Source organism: Canis lupus, chromosome 10, assembly GCF_048164855.1.
Source record: "Canis lupus baileyi chromosome 10, mCanLup2.hap1, whole genome shotgun sequence".
Taxonomy (NCBI): Eukaryota; Metazoa; Chordata; class Mammalia; order Carnivora; family Canidae; genus Canis; species Canis lupus.
Window position 1 is genome coordinate 59,390,937 of NC_132847.1, and position 24,174 is coordinate 59,415,110.

The 24,174-nt window shown below is 36.5% G+C and overlaps 1 protein-coding gene across 12 annotated transcripts in view; it reads left to right on the forward strand.

Moving 5' to 3' along the window:
• PLPPR1 (phospholipid phosphatase related 1) overlaps positions 1–24,174 on the forward strand; it is a 540,361-nt gene that overhangs the window by 28,684 nt on the left and 487,503 nt on the right. For all 12 annotated transcript variants that reach the window (XM_072842133.1, XM_072842126.1, XM_072842135.1 and 9 more), the window contains one exon: positions 1,173–1,281. The gene's annotated coding sequence lies outside the window, so the exon portion shown is untranslated. The remainder of the gene's footprint in view (positions 1–1,172; positions 1,282–24,174) is intronic.

The following is a 24,174-nucleotide window of genomic DNA, read 5'->3' on the forward strand; positions in this document are numbered from 1 at the left end:
TCCCTCAGGATGAATGGATTAAGCCTAGTATTTGGAACAATAGTGCTTTTCTGTATTTTATCTAGTTTTGATTAATCATTTTGGAACAAAATTTCTGCTAAAATAGTGCCTGTACAATATCACTCCAAGACTATAACAGTGAAATTGATGTCTTTTTGATTAACTGATGTTCAGTAGTTTTACTGTCCATACAATATAATTGATTAGATAAAACATAACTATTTAGGCTCTTGTTGGCAGCCTAGTTTACTACCTTTTCTTATTCACAATGAAAGGGCAAGCGTTTCTTTTTGTTTCCCTTGCTGCTACTGCTATTGCCAAGAGATCAATGAGCTCCTGGACAGCTACCAGAAATATGTCTGTATGCACCATTGACTGCTGGAGTTCAGGAGGTGGGTGGGGAAAGGGAGGCTCCTCTGCTGGAGCTCCCACATCACAGGTGGAGAGTCCCTAGGAGGCTCCTGGCCTGTAGGGCACATCCAGCTCTTCCCTGCCCATCTCCACACTCACCTAGCTCTTTCCATTCATACCATACACACATTGCCTGTTCACATTCATTCTCCCCCTTTGCATTGTGATAGGCACACATTCACTGCTAGCCTCCACAGGCACACATTCTTTGTTCTGCCAACCACTCTCCATTGATAAGGAGAAATTAATTTATGAATTAGACACATTGCAAAATGCTACTGTGACTTCAGTCCACATCAGATGTGGGCTGATGAAGTGCTGTAAGCAGTGTGTCATTTGCTCTTTGGGCATTTCCAACTTCTCTCCCATCTTCATTTACTATGAGAAGACATTGTTCGGCTACTTTCCAGGGTTGTGACAGCTCCGTCCTCACTTAGGTGAGGAGCAGATCCTCTGGAGCCCTGTGAAGAACTTAAAAACAAAACCAGGTTTTACAGACTTCAATCTGTGCAAGAACTTGTGGCAGGAGTAGTGAATCCCACATGGGGCCTGGCTTTGTTTGCATTACTGTTTCTCAGGGATATGTTTGGAGGGCCAGAGTTTCTATTTGTGTTTACGTAGGTACTGAATTGAATGTGTACAATTTTATGATTATTTTTCAGCTAGATCATCAGAATACAAATTTTGTCCGTTAAAATATCATGTGTTTCTTTGGATTAATGTCTTTTTTTTAAAAGATTTTATTTATTTATTTATGACAGAGAGAGACACAGGCAGAGGAAGAAGCAGGCTCCATGCAGGGAGCTCGACGTGGGACTCGATCCCGGGTCTCCAGGATCACGTCCTGAGCCAAAGGCAGACACCCAACCGGTTAGCCACCCAGGCGTCCCTGGATTAATCATTCACTATTTTTATGAGCTGTAGTAAAAATGAAATGAAAATCACTTTGTCACTTAATCCTGTGTATCATTAACTGTGCATTTAAACTCCAGGATCTGATACTACTAATAACAAAAATTATATAGTAATTAAAAGTTTATAAAGTACTTCCACAAATGTTTGACCCTCACAACAACTCTGTAAGGTACATTTGTAATCCCAGCTTTATTGCTGAGAATACTGAGGTATCTAAGCATGTAATAAACTGGATGTTTTTTTTCTTTTCCAGGTTTTTTGGGTATAACTAACAAGATCTAACACACAGTGTACAATATGATGACTTGATATACATGTACTTTATGAAATGATTACCACAATCAGGTTAATTAACATGTATGTTTGTTGCTAAATCAGTGTAATAGAAGAGGCCATTTACTATATGTCATTGAATTACCTGAAAAATTATGTCTGAATTGTTAACAGGAAATAATGATGAATATAAAGACTTAATTTGTGTATAGTAATTTTGGCCACAGCAAGTTTCCAGAAAGTTGTCAACCAGGTCTGCTGCATAATTTCAATGATGGATTTCATTGCCATGAACTCAGATGCATTTTTAGATGACAGCTGTGCCATTGCCAGTCCAGCATCAGCCCATGAAAAAGCCTGGATTCTGTAAATAAGATATAGGTTAAGCAAGTACTTCTGAGAAGAGAGTATTATAGGACAATGAAGACTAGAAAGGACCCCACAGACCATTATTACCTTCTTGTTTTTCCAAGACTTAAGTAGGGAGAGTAGCTGGTTGTCAGTGTGACATATATGAGTACAGAAAAACTTTCCTCCTTTCAGTACTTCTCCATTTTTTAAAAAGATATTTATTTATTTGAGACAGAGAGATTGAGGGAGAGAATGGGAGAGAGAAACAGGGAGGAGGGTCAGAAGGTAAGGGAGAATCAGAGCCCCTCCTGAGCAGGGAGCCTGAAGGCGCTCAATCCCAGGACCCTGGGATCATGACCTGAGCCAAAGGCAGATGCTTAACAGACTGAGCCACCCAGGTGCCACCAATTTCAAATATAAGAATTTCTCTGTTGGCTAATACCCATTTAGCTAAAATGTCTCTACAGTTACTTTTGTAGTCATGACACATCTTTTCATGTACAGACAAATTTAATCTTCTCTAGGTTCCCTTCTTTAAGACATTTTCCCTGGATGATTTTGTGTATTCCCAAGTATTCAAATATTACGAATATCCTGGGTTCTCAATCTTATAGCATAAGCTCACTCTTATGTTCCAGGCTGTTTTTTCTTTCTTTCTTTTTTTTTTTCAAATTTAAATCCAGTTTATAATCTTGTCCCCCAAATCTCATTTCTTTGTCTTCATTAATGGCACTTCCATCTCTTCCATCCTCTGATGCATAAGTTAGGAACCTCATTGTTTCTTTTCCCCTATGTAAAATACATAGGGGAAATACATTGGGTTGTGTTGATTCTAACTCTCAAAAACTTCTGAAGCTGCCTTTTCCTCTCTATCCCTGTGACCGCTGCTCTGCTTTAGCTCATCATCATCTCCTACATGGATTGTTGTGAGTGACCTTTGATGGGTCTGATGTCTGTGCTGTAGTTCTCTCCTTCCAATCTATCCTCTGCATCCTTATCACTGATTTTATAGAACTAATCTTCCCTCTCTGCTTGATTAAAATCTTGAATGTGGGGATCCCTGGGTGGTGCAGCGGTTTAGCGCCTGCCTTTGGCCCAGGGCGCGATCCTGGAGACCCGGGATCGAATCCCATGTCGGGCTTCCAGTGCATGGAGCCTGCTTCTCCCTCTGCCTGTGTCTCTGCCTCTCTCTCTCTCTCTGTGCGTGTGACTATCATAAATAAATAAAAATAAAAAAAAATTAAAAAAAAAATCTTGAATGTGTTCCTTTAAGGACAGGTTCAATTCCCTAAGGGTTATAGTGAAAGACTTCACAATCTGATTGCAGTCTGACAACAACAATGTATACAAATATATATGCATATGAATATATGTATATACCGGCATATATATGTGTATACACACACACACACACACACACACACACACACACACACACACATAGTTTAGCTTAATTTTTGCTGTTTCCTACTATGTTACCTATATGCTAATCACACTAGACAACCCAGAAGTCCTCAAGTACAATGTATATTTTCAAGCCTCCTTGCCTTTGCTCATGCTGTACCCCCTGTTTGGAATGTCTTTTACCTTATATGATAATATTCTATTTATGCTTTCTAATCAAGCTCAAATGTCATCTCCCTTGTGAAACCTCTCTTGATTGTTTCTTTTCTTTTTTTTTTTTTTTTTTTTTTTTTGACTGTTTCTTTTCAATTCCCTATCCAATCCTTTTCTCTCAGGTGGAATGAATCTTTGTGAAGGTCTCCCTGCTCCCCTTCCCCCCCACTGTAGAATGGACTTGAGCATTGCATTTAGAATGGATTCAGTCATTGTAGTTCTCTCTCTACTGTAAATGTGTCCTCTCCTGAAAGAGGGGAATAATCAAGGTTTGTTCATGAGGCTTGGTCAATGGGCTGATTAATCTTACTCCTCAGATGCTGCCTGGTTTCTCCTTATCTGAATCTGTCACATCCCTTTCATTCTCAGACTCCTATAGTTAGCCACTAGAGCCTGGACAAAACTGGGGAGGGAAATGGCTCAGTAATATAGGCTTTTCAGGTAAAATTACTCAGTTTCTATGAATTCCTTATTTCTCAGACTTAATGTTACTGGTTTTCTGACCCTGTGCCTGACCTAACTTTAGATAGCTGCGCCTGTGCTGTTAGCCACCTGCCTAGTTATTTTCTCCTGTCAATTAGCTGCCATCTGAATCCCTGGGTACTGGACTGCTGCCATCTGTACCTGCCATGTCCTTTGGCCATCTGCCAAACTGTCCAACCTTCTGTGCTTTTGTGGTCATCTGAAATTCTTCACTTTAACTCTCCTTGTTCTGATCAAGGACCTTTAGCTTCCAATCTTGGGAGCCAAACTGATAATTTGTTATCTTTGAGGGGAGATATACTAAAGTACTTATAATTGGAATATATTGTGGATATGTTTGGTTGGAAATAGAGAATATGACTGAGAAAATAAGACCCTGGCCAGATAATTTTGATAGGTACAAAAATGGGAATGGGAAAGATCTAGAGTTGAGGGCATGTCTAGGTGACATATGACAGTAGTAGGATATCTAAGGAGAGGTACCACAGAAGGGGTGAAGAGTCATCAAAGAGACTTTAACTATTTCAGCATTTGACATGGGCCTGGATTGAGTTCCAGCAGTATATGTCTTCATTATGAAACATAAAATAGGGCTCTCCTATAATTGTAGGAGATACAAAATTGAACTTTTAGAGTTAGGACTAGGTCTAATAATTTAAATACACAATAAAAGCTCTGCATATCTCTTTGCACAAAGCATTATACCTTCCAGGATCTCACACTTAAAAACTATTCCTGAAAAAAAGAATTCATTGGAATATTCCATTTCATAGAAAATTTCAAATTTAATTGCATAAATTCATCATTACATAATTTATTATTGAAGTGTGGAACAATGCCTTCCTTTCACTGGTAGAATAATATTCGAAGACTTACAATGAAATAATGCAACTGAAGTAAGCATGGTTTTGGTACACTAGAAATATCCAGAAATATTGGGTTGTCAGGGAGGGAGTAAAATGTGTTCACTAGGGCACGGACTAGGGGCTGAAGAATGATAGAGGCCTGACCTGGAACAAACAAACCTGGGCTACTCAAATACAACACTCTCAAGTTTGTTTTGGGAGGAAAAAAGATGGAGATAGCTCCCTGTAATCCAACACCAATGAGAAGTGTCCACTGGCAAATGATCACTGTTTTGGGAAATACCCATACGGAGAAATTGGAGTTAAATTCAGACTCTAGGGGAAGAGGCTGTAAAGAATTAGAATCCAGAAGGCAGTAGGATGCAATGAAGGGAGTGCTGCCTCTTACCTGCAGTGTGAACATGAATAAGTTTCTTAAACTCCCTAAGCCTCAGTTTTCTTATGATGATGATGATGATGATGATGATGATGATACTAGCACCTTATTTAAGGAATAAATGAGATAACATTAAATATATGAAGAGCTTAGAATTGTGCCTTGCTAATAGTAGATTCTCAGTATATCCTTCACTATCCACACTATCCACTAGTCATCTTGAGGTCTTTTTATTAAGTCTGGAATTCAAAGTCACCTCATTTAATAGGACCCTAGCCAAAAATAATGGAAATGTGGGCAGAGCTCCAGTCCTAGAAAAGCGGCTGCAGCTACAGAAAGTAGAAAAAATCAGAACGAATGGGACAAAGGTGGCTGGGCTGCAGCAGCCTAAGGATTTCAGAGTATACTACTGGTTTCTGTTTCTGATTAGCAGAATGAAGGACTCAGAAAATAATCAATCATAAAAAGATAATTCATATGATTGTCCCAAATATGCATTTGCAATGATCTTTAAAAAATTTTTTTAAAGATTTTATTTCTATTTATTCATGAGAAACACACAGAGAGAGGAAAAGACATAGGCAGAGGGAGATGGAGGCTCCCCATGGGGAGCCTGATGCGGGACTCAATCCCAGGATCATGCCCTGAGCATGCTCAACCACTGAGCTGCCCAGTTGCTCCGCACAGGCAATGATCTTTATAAAAACAACAGTTGTCACAAATGGCCAAGTCATTCTTTGAAGTTATGTTTCTGAGCCCTAGAATGGCAAGAACTATCATTTTGTACCCTATAAATATTGTCTTGGTCTTTTTGCCAAGAATGATAAAGCATTTTCTTTTCTGTTTAATGCTATCATTATTTTTTTTAGCAACCTCATGTCCCAGTAACTTCTATATGAAAGAGGACTGACTAAAGTCTAGCGGCCAGGCTAAACTCAAGGACGGCAGTCAAAATCAGGCCAACCAGAGAATGCCTTCCTTTATTACTGTGGCAGAGTGCTTACATGACATGAGGAAAGAGCCATGATGAGATGATCTTTGGGGGAAGATATCAGGGATGAATACAGAAATGAATGGGGTACTCTCATGTGCTGTGGATGTAGCTTCCATGGGGATTATCAGTTGTCAGTGGACATGTGATTTCAGATCATAATGTATTTATGGTAATGCTGCCTATTGCTATGCAACAGGGCTGATTTCCCCCATATAAATGAAAGCAGGAATTAAGAAATCTAGAATCACTTATTTGTAAAGCAGTACACGTTGGAGTGTCTGTTGAACACTTCATTAGGAAAAAACTACACCTGAGACAGTGAGTTTTTGAAAGTTTCTATTTACTAATTCTTTGTTTGCTAATAAGCAGGTGACTGAAGCATTCAGGGCCAAAACAGCAGGTTTCATTTAGTAATGGCTTGTGGGTCAAATCTGGCTTGCTGCCTGTTTCTGTATTACCCAAGAACTGGGAATGGTTATTACATTGTTATATGGTTGAGAAAAATTGGAAAGAAGCATATTTCATGATGCCTGAAAATCTTATGGATTGCAATTTTCAGTGTCAGTAAATCAAGTTATATTGCAGCACAGTTACATTAATTCATGTTCATGTTTTCTATGGCTATTTTTGTGCTACATGACAGAAGTGAGTAGTTGCAACAGAGACCTTATGGTAAAGCCTAAATATTTACTGTAAAGCCTGAAGCCTAAAATATTTACTATCTGGCCCTTTACAGAGCAAGTGTGCTAATCCCTGATCTAGATTTCAGTATAGCTAAAATAACATAACTATATTGCTCCCAGGTATTTAAAAAAAATGTAGATCCTTAGAGTTTGAAGCACCTTGAATCAAAAGGAGTGATAAGTATCTGTGCTTACTAGTTGAGAAAACGTGAAATGACAATATCTGACACATAGTGGTCTTTGGCTTATGAATGAATGAAGTAACTGTGACTTTTGAGACAGATAACATGCTTACGCTAAATAACTGTGGTTTTTTTGTAATAGGAAAGAGGCTGTGGTCATGATAGAAACTGGATCATGTTATGTGTACAAGTAATATATATTCTTATGCTGTTTATCATAGATGATATTATGCTAATATTTCCTCTTTAAAATGTTGATAAAAACCAAGACTTTGTATAATAGCCCTTTTAATCATGGTGGTATTATTGGTATTAAGAAATAATAAAGGATCAATCTCACTTGTTTTGCAAATGATACATATATTCTCAAAGGCACTAATCCTTTTCCTCAAGCCTATTGTGTCAACAAGGAATGTATTCTGCAGCTAGTGGACAGCCTGGCAAACATAGGCTTAAGCAGAGAAGTGTTTTTCTTTTAAACTCAACTGTGTTCAGCCTCTTCTATCTTTTCCCTTTGCTGTCCTTGGCATGTTGCTTTGTAAGATCATATTGTACTATCGCTGCCACAGGTCCAGACATAACACCTGTGTTCAGGGAGGAAAGTGTCATGGGGGAATGTGTAAAACTCATCAGTTTAAGTAAAAGTTCCTAGAATCTGCTGTTTGACTTCTGTTTATGTCTCAATGGCAAAAATTGTGTCACTCCTAGCTTTAAGAATAAGCTGGGAATGAGGGTGCCTGGGTGGCTCAGATGGTTGGACATCTGATTTTTGATTTCAGCTCAAATCACGTTCTCAGAGTCTTGAGATTGAGCCTCATGTTGCATCAGGCTCCACATTCAGCAGGGAGTCTGCTTGGGATTCTCTCCCTTGTCCTCTTTCCCTCACCCCCATACTATGTGCACATGTGCTCTCTCTCTCAAGTAAATAAATCTTTTTTTTTTTTTTTTTTAAAGAATAGGTTGGAAATGTATTCAAACTTTAATGAGGGTAGGCATGTGGAAGACGAATGGCAAGCAGCAGGAATGGCTGTTGGGGATATCCACTATACCCACAAATAAATGTAAACGATCAACTGCAGAAGCAGTTTTGACAACAGTCATTGCATCTTTTTTGTTTGTTTAAGTGCACTTTAAAAAGATACAGATAGGGCAGTCCCGGTGGCCCAGTGGTTTAGCGCCGCTTTCAGCCCGGGGTGTGATCCTGGAGACCTGGGATCGAGTCCCACATCAGTCTCCCTGCATGGAGCCTGCTTCTCCCTCTGCCTGTGTCTCTGCCTTTCTCTCTCTCTTTGTGTCTGTCATGAATAAATAAATAAAATCTTTAAAAAAAATAAAAAGATACCGATATTCTAAAGGGCCAAAACCAAAAGGGGAAATGATTCAGCAGGCGCCTTCTGACTTAACTATCAGTGGTATCAGTGATAGCTATTTCACTGAATATTGTCCATTCATTTCCAAATTATCCCAAAACATCATCTTTTCTATAATGCACAAGCATAACTAATAGTTATATACATTTGGAGAGGCATTGAATCATCTTTGTGACTTTTGCAAAGCAATTAAACATTTTGTGCAGAAACATTTCACATGAAACTGGGACTGGGTGTGAAAAACATTCATCTGTTTCCATTTTAATCCTCAATCTATAATAAAAATGCTAATCACAGAATGTTGGAGCAAGTAGGAGGGCCTTTGTAGACCCTTTGGTCTAAAACCCTCATTTGTGATTCAAAATGGGCCTCATTATGCCAGCCCTATGGGAAGATGTCTGTGTCTTCCTCAGGGTGACAGGACAGCGCTTCCTGCTTTATTATTGTTGCCTTAATGACTTCGCTGAGTTGATATCCAATATATAGGTCATTATTTTCCCTTTCCTGGGAACCCTGAAAAGTACAGCAGATGGAAACTTATGGAGTGCCAGATAGTCTTTCTGCTTTCATTGCTTCTCTATCCATTTGGATGGTGAGTGATTTAATTGTGTCTAGATTCAAGTTCTGTTGCTGCCCAGAGTAAGTTTTGAGGGGAGGAGTCTTCTGTGTTACCTCTAATTTGATTCATGACATAGAGTGTATCCAGTGTAACCTCCCCTTTTTTTGGGTGAAAAAGAATCCAGTTTGAGTAATGTGCTCAGGATTACACTGATACTTAGTGCCAATATAAAATGTTGGTTCGGATTTCTAACCCAGTGCTTTTTTCATTATATCATGCTACAGAAAAAGCTGTATTTTCTAGGAGGTACGTAAAAGCAAAGGCAAAACAAAACAGAATGAAGCGTCTTGAGATTTGAGACCAAGTTAAAGAGCTACATGCCCTTGTCTTTGACTTGCCCTTTTAAAAATAGCTTAATTGATCATCAGGGAAATGCAAATCAAAAGCACAATGAGATATTACCTTATACCTGTTGGAATGGCTAAAATAAAAAGCACAAGAAACAAGTGCTGGTAAGGATGTGGAGAAAAAGGAACCCTTGTGCATCTTTGGTGGGAATGCAAATTGTGGAACAGTATGGAGGGTCCTCAAAAATTGAAAATAGAATTACCATATGATCAGTAATTCAGCTAATATCTTTCATATTTCAAAGAATATGAAAACACTAATTTGAGAAGATGTACTCTTATATTTATTGAAGTATTATTTATAATAGCCAAGATATAGAATTAGCTCAAATGTCCATTGATAGATGAATGGATAAAGATGTGGTATAGACTTACAATATAATATTATGCAGCCATAAGAAAGAATGAAATCTTGCCATTTGCACCAACATGGATAGAGCTAAAGAGTATAATGCTAAGTAAAATAAACTCTAAGAAAGACAAATACCATATAATTTCACTCATATGTAGAACTTTTTTTTTTAAAGATTTTATTTAATTTGAACTCCAATAAAAAAAAAAGACTTTATTCATGAGAGACAGAGAGAGAGAAAGAGAGAGAGAGAGAGAGTCAAAGACATAGGCAGAGGGAGAAGCAGGCTTCATACAGGGAGCCTGATGTGGGACTTGATACTGGGACTCTAGGATTGTGCCCTGGGCCCAAGGCAGGTGCTAAACTGCTGAGCCACCCAGAGATCCCCTCATGTGTAGAACTTAAGAAACAAATGAACAAAGAATAAAGGAGAGAAACCAAGAAACAGATTTTTAACTATAGAGAACAAAGATTGTTATCAGAGGAGGAGGTTGGTGGGGGGGATGGGTGAAATAGGTGAAGAGAATTCAGAGCATATTTATCAATCTGAGCACTGAATAATGTATAGAATTGTTAAATCATTGTATTGTACATCTGAGACTAAAATAAAACTGTATATTAACTATACTGGAATTGAAACAAAAAATGTAAAATCATAAATAAAATACTGATAAGGTTAAAAAAACTTAATCGAGGTATTATTGACATTCAGCAAACTCTACCTATTTCAAGTGTACAATTTGATAAGCTTTTTTAAAATTTTTAAAAAATTTTTATTTATTTATGATAGTCACAGAGAGAGAGAGAGAGAGAGAGATAGGCAGAGGGAGAAGCAGGCTCCATGCACCGGGAGCCCGACGTGGAATTCGATTCCGGGTCTCCAGGATCGCGCCCTGGGCCAAAGGCAGGTGCTAAACCACTGCGCCACCCAGGGATCCCCTTGATAAGCTTTGATGTACATACACCCGCACCTAGATATGCCTGTATATAAATACAACATGAGACAATAGCTAGAACCAAGATAATGAATATATTCTTTACCCTCAAGAGTTTCATAGAGCACCCTTGTAATCTCTTTCTTTCTAAAATATAACGTGCCTTTTTTTTTATTGGTTGCTCTTAAAATTTTGTTTTTAAATAAGATTCTTTACTGTTTTATGTTTTTTTTTTTAAAGATTTTATTATTCATGAGAGACAAAGAGGGGCAGAGATATAGGCACAGGGAGAAGCAGGCTCCATGTGTGGACCCCGATGTGAGACTGGATCCCAGGATCCTGGGATCACAACCTGAGCCAAAGGCAGATGCTCACCACCCAGGTGCACCACTGGCTACTCTTCAAATTTATGTTTTTCACTTTTTTCCCCCAATTTGATTATGATGTGACTTGGTGTAATTTTATTTTCTTTTATTTGGAGTTTATTGAGTTTCTTGGATCTGTGGGTTGATAGTTTTTTATTAAACTCGGAAAACTTTCAGCTACCATTTTTTTCTGATATTTTTTTGTCTTCTTTTTATTCCCTCTTTTTTTAGGGCCCTCTAAAACCCATGTATTAAGCCACTTGAGTTTGTCCCACAGCTCACTGATGCTATGTTAAAAAATTCTGTTTTCTCTTTGTTTTTCTTTTGGATATTACTGATATCTTCAAGTTCACTGATATTTTATTCTGCCATTTTTCTTCTTCCATTAATCCTATCATTTTTATGGGATTTAAATCCCATGTATTTTTGTTAAATTAAATCCCATTTAAATCCCATGTATTTTTATTTTACATATTAACAGTTATAATCTGTACAAAGTCAATTTGGATCTATTTAACTTTTTGAATTTATGGTTTGCAGTTACAACTTTTTTTTTTTTTTTTTTAAAGATTTTACTTATCTATTTGAGAGAGTGCGTAAGAGTCTGTGTATGTGTGAGCAGGGGGAGGGGCAGAGCACAGAGCCTCATGGGAGACTTGATCTCAGGACCCTGAGATCATGACCTGAGCTGTAATCATGAGTTGGCCACTTAATCAGGTAAGCCACCTAGGCACTCTCAGTTATCTCTTTTAATGTTCTTATCTACTAATGGTAACATACTAATGCTAATGTATGTCAGTTCTGGTAGATTTTTCTCCTCACTTTTGTAGATTTGATCATCTTTGGATTCTAGACATTGTGAATTTTAGTTTGCAGGTTCTGGATATGCAGTGTGTAATTTGTAGAGGTATCTTGGCTAAAGAAGCAGTGAAACCATCAAAACCTAAATATCATTTACATGAAGAATTTAGAACATGTGCATTCATCAAGTATGTGTGTAATTTACACATGATGGTGATAGGAAGGGAGAATTAGCATATTTTTTCAGCTTAGTTGCCATCAAACATAATGAATTCTAAAATGTCTAAAACTATGGATAATCACATTGTCAAGAAAGTGGTTTAGAGTTGAAGATTTACATACGAATATCTTTTGATGGTGTAGCTATAATGACAAAAATATTTTGCAGTAGTTATTTAGATTATATGAATTTATAAGTTAATTTATTTTTAAAATAAACATGTTGAAATCACATTATACCTACAAATTTTTAGCCTGCTTTATTCACTACCAAGATAATAGTCATTTATCAATATTATATTGAAGTTTTTCTCTGTAATCACAATTTATTGTTGTGGGAGTTCATCAAGAGGACATGATGACCAGTTGACCCATGAACGAAATCTAGGCAATTGGAGGCTTCCCCCTCCTACCTCCCCCTGTCCTAGGAATGTGTATTCTACCCACCATTCCCACAGTGGGTGCTGTTTCAAGGAGGTAGCCTTGAGCGAGTAAGGTGCTGTTGTGACCATCTGGACTGAATACATGATTGAACCCAGTTAACCCCTGTATACAAACTTTTCAGATTCTTTTTTTTTTTTTTTTTAATATTTTTTCTTTATTTATTTATGATAGTCATCACAGAGAGAGAGAGAGAGGCAGAGACACAGGCAGAGGGAGAGGCAGGCTCCATGCACCGGGAGCCTGACGTGGGATTCGATCCCGGGTCTCCAGGATCGCGCCCTGGGCCAAAGGCAGGCGCCAAACCACTGCGCCACCCAGGGATCCCAACTTTTCAGATTCTTATGGGCAGGTGTGGAGATCTACTTGTCTTGCAGCTACCCAAGACAAGGCTTGTAAGTTCTCTTAAAACTGCCATCTCCTTAAAAAACAAAAAACAAAAAACAACCCCAAAAAACCCTGTCACCTACTAATCTGGAGTGGTCTGCCTCTTTCTTTCTTCTCTCCTGGTCCTCTGTGTACAGGGCCAATTTATGAACCAACATTTATAGAGATAGTATAATATTTCACTGTAACTTCATCTTGTTTAACCAATCTTGTGCTCACAAATATCCCCATATTTATATCATTATATTCTTGTCCAATTTATTACTTAGCTCAATTTCCATAAGTTGGGGAATGAAGCCAAAGGATACAATGCATATTTCCAAATGTGTTTATGCATTCTCTTAGACAATGGGAATTGTTCATTTTGATATTAAATATGTCACAAGAATTGATAGTTCATAATGGTATATTTATAGCTTTCTTTTTTTTTTTTAAATATTTTTTTTCTTTATTTATGATAGTCACACAGAGAGAGAGAGAGAGAGAGGCAGAGACACAGGCAGAGGGAGAAGCAGGCTCCATGCATCGGGAGCCCGACGTGGGATTCGATCCTGGGTCTCCAGGATCGCGCCCTGGGCCAAAGGCAGGCGCCAAACCGCTGCGCCACCCAGGGATCCCTATAGCTTTCATTAATAAGGAGGTTGCTTACTTTTCATGTTTATTAAACATTTGTTTTCACTTTTTAAACAATATTTTATTTATATGTTAGTGAGGAAGGGGGGAGAGAGAATGAGAAAGAAAGAGAGAGAGAGAGAGAGAGAGAGAGAAGGAGCAGGGGCAGAGGGAGAGGCAGAGGCAGACTCTTCCCTGAATAGAGAGCCCAACACTGGCTCAATCCCAGGACCTTGGGATCATGACCTGAGCCAAAGGCAGATGTTTAACTGACTGAGCCACCTAGGCACCCTCGATTTTACTTAAAAAAAAAAAAAAAAGATTTTATTTATATATTTAGAGAAAGTGTGAACCTGGAAAGGGGCAGAGGGGAGAGGGAAAGAGAATCTCAGGCAGACTCCATGCTGAGCACAGAGCCCCATGTGAGGCTCAGTCTCATGACCTCAAGATCATGGCCTGAGCCAAAATCAAGAATCAGTCACTCAACCAACTGAGCCAGCCAGGTGCCTCTATACTTTTTATAAAATGTCTGGTCATATGCTTTGCTCATTTTTAAAATGGAGTCATTTTGCTTTTCATTTTGATTTGAATGAGTTTTTAAATTGTCTCTCTTTTTTTAAAGATTTATATGTTTTAAAGAGAGCTTGCATGCATGCAAATGGGCGGAGGGGCAGAGGGAGAGAATCTCAAGCAGACTCCCCACTGAGTGTGAAGCCCCTTGTGGGGCTCTATTTCATGATCCACGAGAACAGAGCCACTCAGGCATCCCTAAATTATTTCTTGATCATTTATGTTGCAAATATTTTCTAAGTGTTTTCATTTTTATGTTGCCTTTTTAATATTTTTGCCATTTTTAATTAGCATTAAATTAGTATTTTTCTTTGTATTTTCTGCCTTTGCTATTATGTTAGAAGTATCTTTGAGTTTTATCATTTTAGTTTTCTACTTAAGTTTTAATAAATCTGGAATTTTAAAAATATAAAATGAAAGATATGAATCCATTTATTTTTAATTAGTGTCTGGCCAGTTCTCCCAGTATCATTTATTGAATAATACATTATTTCTCCTTACTAATTTAAAGTTACATTTTGTCATTTAATATATTGTCAGTTAGGTTTTATATAGTAAATACTTGTTTGGTTGTAACCACATAGTTACCAATGTATTTTCTCACTTTTTTCTCAGACTTTTAAACTGAGATTTTCTTCCTTCTGGCTAAGTATATCTGTTAGAATTTTTTAAAAAATGGTTCATTCTTTGAAGGTAAACTACAGGTTTTATTGTAGGTAGAACTTCTTTGTTTTGAAAAACTAGTTTCACTCGTTTTCACAGTTATTTTCTCTTAGCACGTTGTAATTATTTTCTGTTTCCCACTATTGTTATTGAAAAGTTAGTTGTCAGTCTAATCTCATTCCTTTGTTGGTGCTTTGTCCTTTTTTTCTGGCTATATTTAATTTGTTTTTCCCACTTCACATTCTTCTGTTTTACTGTGATGTGTCTGGGAGTGTATTATTTTGGAACAGTATGTGAAATGGAATACACTGGGGTTTTTGAATCTGAGAATTAGAATCTTTTATAAATTTTAGAAAATTATCAGTCATTGCCTATCTAGAATGGAGCTGCAGTTGGACCTGTATTAGACCCTCTCATTATATACTCCATCCTCTTAACCTTTTTTATTTTTATTTTTCTTGGGAATACTCCTTAATTATTTTTTCCCCAGCTTTATTGAGATATTATTGACATACAACACTGTACATTTAAGGTATACAATGTGATGATTTCATATATGTATATATTGCAAATGATTACCATAATAAAGTTAACACATTTATCACTTCATAGTTAACAGTTTATCTTTTTTTGTGGAGAGAACTTTTTTTTAAAAGTTTTTATTTTAATTCAGTTAACACAAAGTGTTATATTAATTTCAGGTATACAGTATAGTAATTCAACAGATCCATGTATCACTTGTGCTCATCAGAAGTGCACTCCTTAATTTCCATCACTTACTTAATCCATCCCCCTTTCCCCCTGTAATCATCAGATTGTTCTCTGTAGTTAAGAGGGTGTTTCTTGCTTTCACTCTCTTCCTCTCTTCCTCTTTCATTTCTTTCCCTTTGCTTGTTTTGTTTCTTATATTCCACAAATGAGTGAGATCATATGGTATTTGTCTTTCTGTGACTGATTTCACTGAGCCTTCTACCCTCCAGATCCATCCATGTTGTTGCAAATGGCAAGATGTTATTCTTCTTTATAGCTGAATAATATTTCATTGTGTATATATACCATATATTTTTTTTATCCATTCATCGATTAGTGGACACTTGGGATACTTCCATATCTTGGCTATTGTAAATAGTATTACTATAAATATGGGGTGCACGTGTCCCTTTGAGTTAGTGTTTTTGTGTTCTTGGGTAAATAAGTGGAGAGAACTTTTAAGATTTACTGTCTTAGTAACTTTCAAGTATACAAGACAGTGTACACTGTACATTAGATCCCTGGAACTTACTGATTTTATAACTGGAAGTTCATGCTCTCTGACCTCCTATTTCACCTACCTTTCTGTCTCTGGCAATTACCAATCCACTTTCTGTTCTTATGAATTCAGCTTTTCTGGATACTACATAAAGTAAAATCTACAGTATTTATTTCTTTGTATGACTTATTTCACCTAGAACAGTGCACTCAAGGTTCATCTATGTTGTTCCAAATGGCAGGATTTCCTTATTTTTTTGATAGCTGAATAATATTCCATTTTATGTGTATTCCACATTTTCTTAATTTATTCATTTGTTGACAAGACATTTAGGTTGTTTCCATGTCTTGGCTATTGTAAATAATGGTGTGATGAACATGGGAGTGCAGATAATCTCTTAGAGATAGTGCCTAAGAGTTCCCTTTTCTCCACATTCTTGCCAATACTTGTTATTTCTTGTTTTTCTGATATTAGCCATTGTAACATGTGAATTGATATCTCATTGTGGTTTTGACTTGGATTTCCTTAATGATTAGTAATGTTGGACACCTTTTCATGTACCTGTTGGTCATTTGTATATCTTCTTTGGAAAAATATCTACTCAGGTCCTTTGCCCATTTTAAATCAAATTATTAAAAAAATTTTTTTGCTATTGTATGAGTTTCATATATATTTTGGTTAATAACTCCTTACAGATATATGATTTTGCATATATTTTCTCCCATTCCATAGGTTGTCTATTCATTTTGTTTTAAGTGTCCTTTGCTGTGCAGAAGCCTTTTAGTTTGATGTAGTTCCACTTATTTACGTTTGCTTTTTTTCTTGTGCTTTTGAATATTGCCAAGACCAATGTCAAGGATTTTTTTCCCCTCTCTTTTCTTTATGAACTTTATGGTTTTAACTCTTACCTTTAAAACTTTAATCCATTTCCAGTAAAAATTTTTGAGTGGTGTAAGATAGAGGCCCAATTTCATTATTTTGCATGTGGCTATCCAGTTTCCCCAGCACCATTTATTGAAGATATTATCTTTTTCCTATTGAATATTCATAGCTGTCTTGTCAAATTTTAGTTGACTATATATGCATGAATATTTCTGGGCTCCCAATTCTCTTCCATTAGTCTGTATGTCTGTTTGTATTCCAGTACCATATTGGTTTGATTACTATAGCTTCGTAATATAGTTTGAAATCAGGTCACGTGAGGTCTCCAGATTTGTTTTTCTTTCTCAGGATTACTTTAGCTGTACAGGGTCTTTTGGGATTCATAAGAATTATAGGATTGTTTTTTCTATTTCTATGGAAAATGCTTTTGGAATTTTGATAGGGATTACATTGAATCTATAGATGGCTTTGGGTGGTATGGACATTTTAACAATATTCTTCCAGTCTGTGAGCATGGGATATCTTTCCATTTATTTGTGTCTTCCTCAATTTCTTTTATCTTTGTCTTCTAGTTTTTAGTGTAGAGATCTTTCACCTCCTTCATTAAATTTATTGCTAAGTATTTTATTGTTTTTGATGCTATTGTAAATGGGATTGTTTTATTTTTTTAAGATAATTTGTTGTTAGTGTAAGAAACAATTTCTATACACTGATTTTGTATCTTGCAAATTTACTGAATCTGTTTGTTTATCCTAACAGTTTTTTGGTTTAGTTTTTAGGGTTTTTATATATGTAAGATCCTATCATTTGCAAATGGAGACAATTTTACTTTTTCCTTTCTGATTTGGGTGTCTTTTATTTCTTTTTCCTGCCTGATTGCTCTGGCTAGGATTTCTAGTATTGTGTTGAACAGAAGTGGGAAGAGCAGGCATCCTTGTCTCCTTCCTGATCTTAGAGGAAAAGCTTTTAACCTTGAATGTGATGTTAGCTATGGCCTTGTTATCTATCACCTTTATTATGTTATGGTATATCCTTTCTATACTTAACTTTTTGGGAGTTTTTGCCATGAAAGGATGTTGAATTGTGTCAGATGTTTTTGCTGTATCTATTAAAATGATCATTTGATTTTTATCTTTCACTCTGTTAATGTAATGTAGCACATCTGTTGATTCATGTTGTTGAATCATCTTTGTGTCCTAGGGATAAGTCCCACCTGATCATATTGTATAATTTTTTTAATGTGCTATTGAATTCAGTTTCCTATTATTTTGCTGAGAATTTTTGCATTTGTATTCACCAGGGATATTGTTCTATAGTTTTTTTATTTTTCTTGGATTGTCTTTATCTGGCTTTGCTCTCAGAGCAATGTTGACTGTACAATGAATTTTGGGATTGTTCCCTCCTCTTCATATTTTTTGGAGGAGTTTGAGAAAGATGGACATTATTTCTTACTTAAATGTTTAGAATTCACCAATGAAATATTCTAGTCCTAGGCTTTTCTTTGTTGGGAGATTTTTGATTATTGGTTCAGCTCTTCATTAGTTATTGCTCTGTTCAGATTTTCTATTTCTTCATGATTCAGTCTTGGTAGGCTGTATGTTTCTAGGAATTTTCTCATTTCTTCTAGGTTGTCCAATTTGTAGGTCTGTAATTGTTCATAGTAGTATCTTATGATCTTTCATATTTCCGTAGTATCAGATCTAAGTGCTGATTGTTTTAAGTTCTGAACCTTTCTCCATCCCTATTTGATCTCCAGTGGTTTGGTCCAGTAGAATTCCCCCCAGTGATCCTCACGAGGTAAGAACTGAGTAGGCCTCTTAGAAAGCTAAAGAAGCTGAATGTGTACCTTGGGATCTCTTTTAACTACCAAAGAAACTAAGGAAGGCCTGGGGAGAGGGGCATCTCAGTGCCTGGGGGAGGGGCAATGCATTCAAAGTAAAACCTCTCTTCTTACCCTTCTAATGTGGTCCTCCTTTGTTCCTGTGGCTTAAGGGGTATTTCAACCTTACCTGAAGGGTTCTGGGATTTTTTCACAATGGTGCCTTTTCTATGGATAGTGTTTAACCAGTCTTGTGGTGGGGACTGAGGTCAGGGACAACATATGTTGTTGAATTGATGATGTCATTAACCTGTTTCTCATCATATTCATCTCTTTATCTGTGGATTTAATTTTGGGTAATTTTATTTTATTTTATTTTTTTTATTAAAGTTTTTTAAAAAAATTTATTTATGATAGTCACACAGAGAGAGAGAGGGAGGCAGAGACACAGGCAGAGGGAGAAGCAGGCTCCATGCAGCGGGAGCCTGACGTGGGATTCGATCGCGGGTCTCCAGGATCGCGCCCTGGGCCAAAGGCAGGCGCTAAACCGCTGTGCCACCCAGGGATCCCTAATTTTGCATAATTTTAAAATACTGATTTTGCAGCCCACTAATTCTATTTTTAGCTATGTCTTATTTGTTTTATCCCTCTATCAAGATTTTAATTTCATTATTTTAATATCTTTCTAGACCCAACTTAGTTCTAATTCCAAGTGCTTAATTATTCTTTGAGCTTTTGTTTCTTATATTTTCAAGCCTCTCTTTTATTTCTTTAAATCGTATTCAATATGGTTGTTTTATTTTTGGTGCCTGAGAATTCCATTTGCAGATCTTTTTTTGGGTCTGCTATATGTTTCTCAATCATATTGCCTTATTTTTTCTTGTGTTTAGTAACTTGTTTTTTTTTTTTTTTTTTTTTTTTTTGACTGTGGACTCTGTATTTTCTTTGGAGTTCTATCACTGGGAAATATTTGAGTTCTGGATTGAAGCTGAGTTTTTCTAGGCAGGATTAGCATTGGCTTCTGTCACTTGCTTTAGTAGAACTACCAAACTGGGATCATGTTAAATTCAATTCCCTGTTTGAGGACTTTTGTCCTCATAGGTGATGTGAATTTGGACTACAAAATTATGGGTAAACTAGTTTGTTATTAATTATCAGGGGATTTCCCCCAGCCTTCATTTAGTTGCCACAGTAAAAACAGGCAAGAGTTTGCCATCCTCCCTTTTTAAAAGTTTTTATTTAAATTCCAGTTAGGTAACATACATCGTAATATTAGTTTCAGGTATACAATATAGTGATTCAACACTTCAGACAACACCCATTGTTAATCACAAGTGTACTCCTTAATCCCCATCACCTATTTAACCCATCCTTCTTCCTATCTCCCTCTGATAACCATCAGTTTGTTCTCTGTAGTTGAGTCTGTCTGAGTCTGTCTCTTGCTTTGCTTCTGTCTTTTGTCCCCCTTGTTCATTTTTTTCTTGAATTCCACATATAAGTGAAATCATATGGTATTTGTCTTTCTCTAACTAACTTATTTTGCTTAGCATTATACTCTCTAGCTCCATCCATATCATTGCAAATGGCAAGATTTCATTCTTTTTTATTTGCCATCCCTTTTTGTGCAGTGGAGTTCATTTCGTATCTGAGAGTGAATTGCTCTAGCTTTTTGTGTAGTTTGTTAGTTTCCTCATTTAGAGCAGATCCAAGAATTCTTTCTATGTAGAGATCTATGCAGCCATCAAGGTAACTTAAGGTCCCCAGGGTTCAGCAGAAACTTTAGGCAAAAGCCAGCTTTGGTGCTTGCTTACATGGATGGGTGCTTGTTTTCACTGCTTTTTTTTTTTTTTTTTTTTTTGGCTCTGTGTGTATTTTGCTTTCTTTCCTGCTCAGTTTTGCACTGAACTGTGTTAAAAATTTTTGCCATTTTATCCAACATGTTATTGTTTCATCCTTGAGTGTTGTTCATCTACTCTTATCCACCATGTTGCCATAAATCCTTTTAATCTTCATTTCCTCTTTAATAATTTTTCCCTGTATTTTTGGCATTTACTTTGGTAATAAGAAATTTTAGTACAACTATTAAACGAGACTGTCTAGTGTTTAATATTAAATGGGAAAATTTGCATGTTATGGAAAAAAACTCATATATGAACTATGAACTTATTATAGATGAGGTGTTTAGCTTCCCTAGCACTTTGGTAAATTTGATACAATGTTGACTTCTAAATATTCATTTATTTCCATGTTAACATTCATTTCCTTCTTTTGTAATGTTAACAAATGATTTTTAATTAAAGATAGCTATCCATTCTCCACTAGCTGAATCCTTGATGAACTTTTGTTTTCTCTGCCACACAGTTGTACTTAAGGCTTTAATGCTAGTGATATTTATCATTTAGCCAGGAGCATTAAAATCACCAGTTCCCTTAGAAAGACCTCATTAAATCAACAGCATAATAATCTACTTAGTGCAATCACAGGCTAATTGAATAAAAAAAAAGGAAATCAGTACATTATGCCAGCAAAACTATTGGAACCTGTAAAGTTTTATAGGAAAACACAATTAAATTATAAAACCTTTGTTATATACTCCAGTTCTTTCTTCCTCTGTGGGAGAGAACCTGTATTATAACATTATCATTATTTTTTAAAAATTGGAATATATAGTTGACATGCAGTCTTAGTTTCAGGTGTACAATATATCGACAGTTTCATAAATTATACTGTGTTCACCACAAGTATAGCTACCATCTGTCATCATACATATTTTTCATTGGCTATATTCTATAGCATCATTATTATGTAAAATATTTGATTGTGCCTATAAGTGTGCAAAACTGGTTTTATATTATTTTTATTCCTGTCATACTCTGGTATAAAGAAGTAACTGTATTTGAAAGCATATTAAAGATAGTTTAGGATAGGAGATTAGAAGGCAAATAAGCTGATGAGATTCTTTTTCTCAAGAAATTTTTTTTCAGGTCACACTAGGAAAAGGAATATTTGTTTTTTCCCCCAAAATCACCAGGTTATTTTAAGCTTGGGTTAGCTAAATTTTCAGAGTACATCTTTCTTATGTGGTCAAAAGCATCATTGTATTACTAAGTACATTACCATAAAGTGAAGAGCATTTTAACGTTTGGATTTCTTACTGCTCTGATATATTGAGTTAGTTTAGCACAAACTTCCAGGTTAAGTATGAGTCTGGAGGAGGGTTTTCTCTACTTGCCTGTGGTTTTCACCCAAAGATTTTCAACATTTCAACATTGACATTGGCATTGCCTAAGAAGATATTTCAGCGGCACCTGGGTGGCTCAGTGGTTGATCCTTCGGCTCAGGTTGTGATCCTGAGGTTCTGGGATTGAGTTCTGCATCAGGCTCTCCACAGGGAGCCTGCTTCTCCCTCTGCCCATGTCTCTGCCTCTCTTTCTGTGTGTCTCATGAATAAATAAAATCTTTAAAAAAAAGATATTTCAAATGCCACCTTTGCTTTGGAGAGACAGCTGAAATATTTATTTGTAGAGTGGTCCTTTTGTTCCACATGTAATCTAGTCCAGATTGTAGTGCCCAGCTGGACTAAGTGATCCTCCTGTGTTCTCTTGCTTCCTGTAAGAAGCATAGGGCCACACAATCATGATTTTTATGTGTCTCTTCCACTGGACTACTAGGTCTTGTGCCCTACAAGGAGCCATGCACACCATAGATGTGCATAAGTGCCTATTAAATAAATAAGTATATGAATGTTTGAACTTTTTTGGAATGGGTTTCCTATAATTATCCCTTTGGCTCTCTATTACTCTTATTCTCAGAATGATCTCTAGAGAAAGCTAAATCTAGAGAAATCTTTCATCATTTTCATCATGGATTTGCTGGCCAAAAGGGAATTTTGGACTCAAATTAGTGGTTATTTCTTGGAAACTAACTTTTGACTTTATAATCACATTCATATTTAGCTTTTGTAACATGGAGAAGTAAAACCACATCCAATTATTCAATTATTTGGTGAAAAAGGAATTGGGCTGTCATGAAATAATTAAGGCCATTTTTTTACAGGTAGGTTTTAGAAGGTTTTTTTTTTAATGTAATGAATCTTGATTCTTGCTTTGAGTTTTTTTAACTGCCCCTTTGATTCTACACGTTTGTCATGCATGGGACACTGAATATTTTACTCTGAGACATAAAAAAGGTAAGAATTAGAGTATTTTTAGCATGTTTTAGAACTAATGGACAAAAAAATGGTTGAAGTTAAAGAGAGCCAATGTAGAGATGCTGTCAAGAAAAGGGAGCACATGTTTGCCATTAATCTGTTATAATTTTAGCACTCCCACTTTTTTCCCTCTCTTGGGAGGGCGAGGCCAGGAAATTCCTAGGTTTGTTGAGTTCATTTGTTCACCTATTCAACAAACAGGTATTGAGCATCTGCCATGTGTCCATAGGGCTTAGAATTGGTACATCTGCAGTTTTCTTAGTGCTTGGGATAGGCATACATGGTTAGAACAGTGTCCGGCATGTGGTAGATCTACTCCATAAATATTACTTGTGATTATTCTTATTAAAGTAGTCCCCTAGTATGGGGTTGCACAGACCAACAGTGTCAGTTACACTGTGATCATATCTCAGAGGATTGGACACAGGATAACAGGATTTCACAAAGAAAATGTAGGAACTACATTTTGTTTCTTTCAAATTATTGATTTCAAAGAAAACCCCTCCACCAGGAAAATTGACAACCCTCATTTGCTGAGTCAATGCAGCAACTTCCCGGGAATCCCAGTAAAATTGGAGGCTCCTTGGAGGCCTCAGTCCACAGCAGGAAGTAGTAAGGATGATGAACAGTATGAACAGTATCATCCAACCCTCCTCATCTCTGCTCAATTGTCCAGGACCCCTCATGCATTCATTGCAGTTGACACCAGTATGTGTCCTGGTTTTCTGACTGGTTCATGCTGCCTACCCTTTATAGTAGTCTATACTTCATCCAAGTAGTCTGGTATGCTTTAGTATAATTATAACGTTCTTACTAGTTTCTTTTTCAGAACATGCCCTTACTTTCTTTTGGGAAATCTTTTTTTTTTGTCTTTTATATCCTAACTGCAAATTGAAATTCCAAAACCTAATTCAGGTTGTGATACTGGTATTGCTACCTAGAGTCTTGTTTTATGATCCTCCCAATTCATTAGGGGTATTTTGGTTCAATTTGTGGAGCTTCCATTTTAATATGGATATTTATGGATATGCATATTTAGGTCTGAGGTTCTGCCTTGAAAATCATACCAGTATGCTATATATACTCTTTGTGATGTTTTCATCATGTTAAATTTTATTTATGTCACAGGAAAAGAATGAAGTGGATTGCTGTCTGTTTCTTCATGTCTAAAGTATCTCCTGT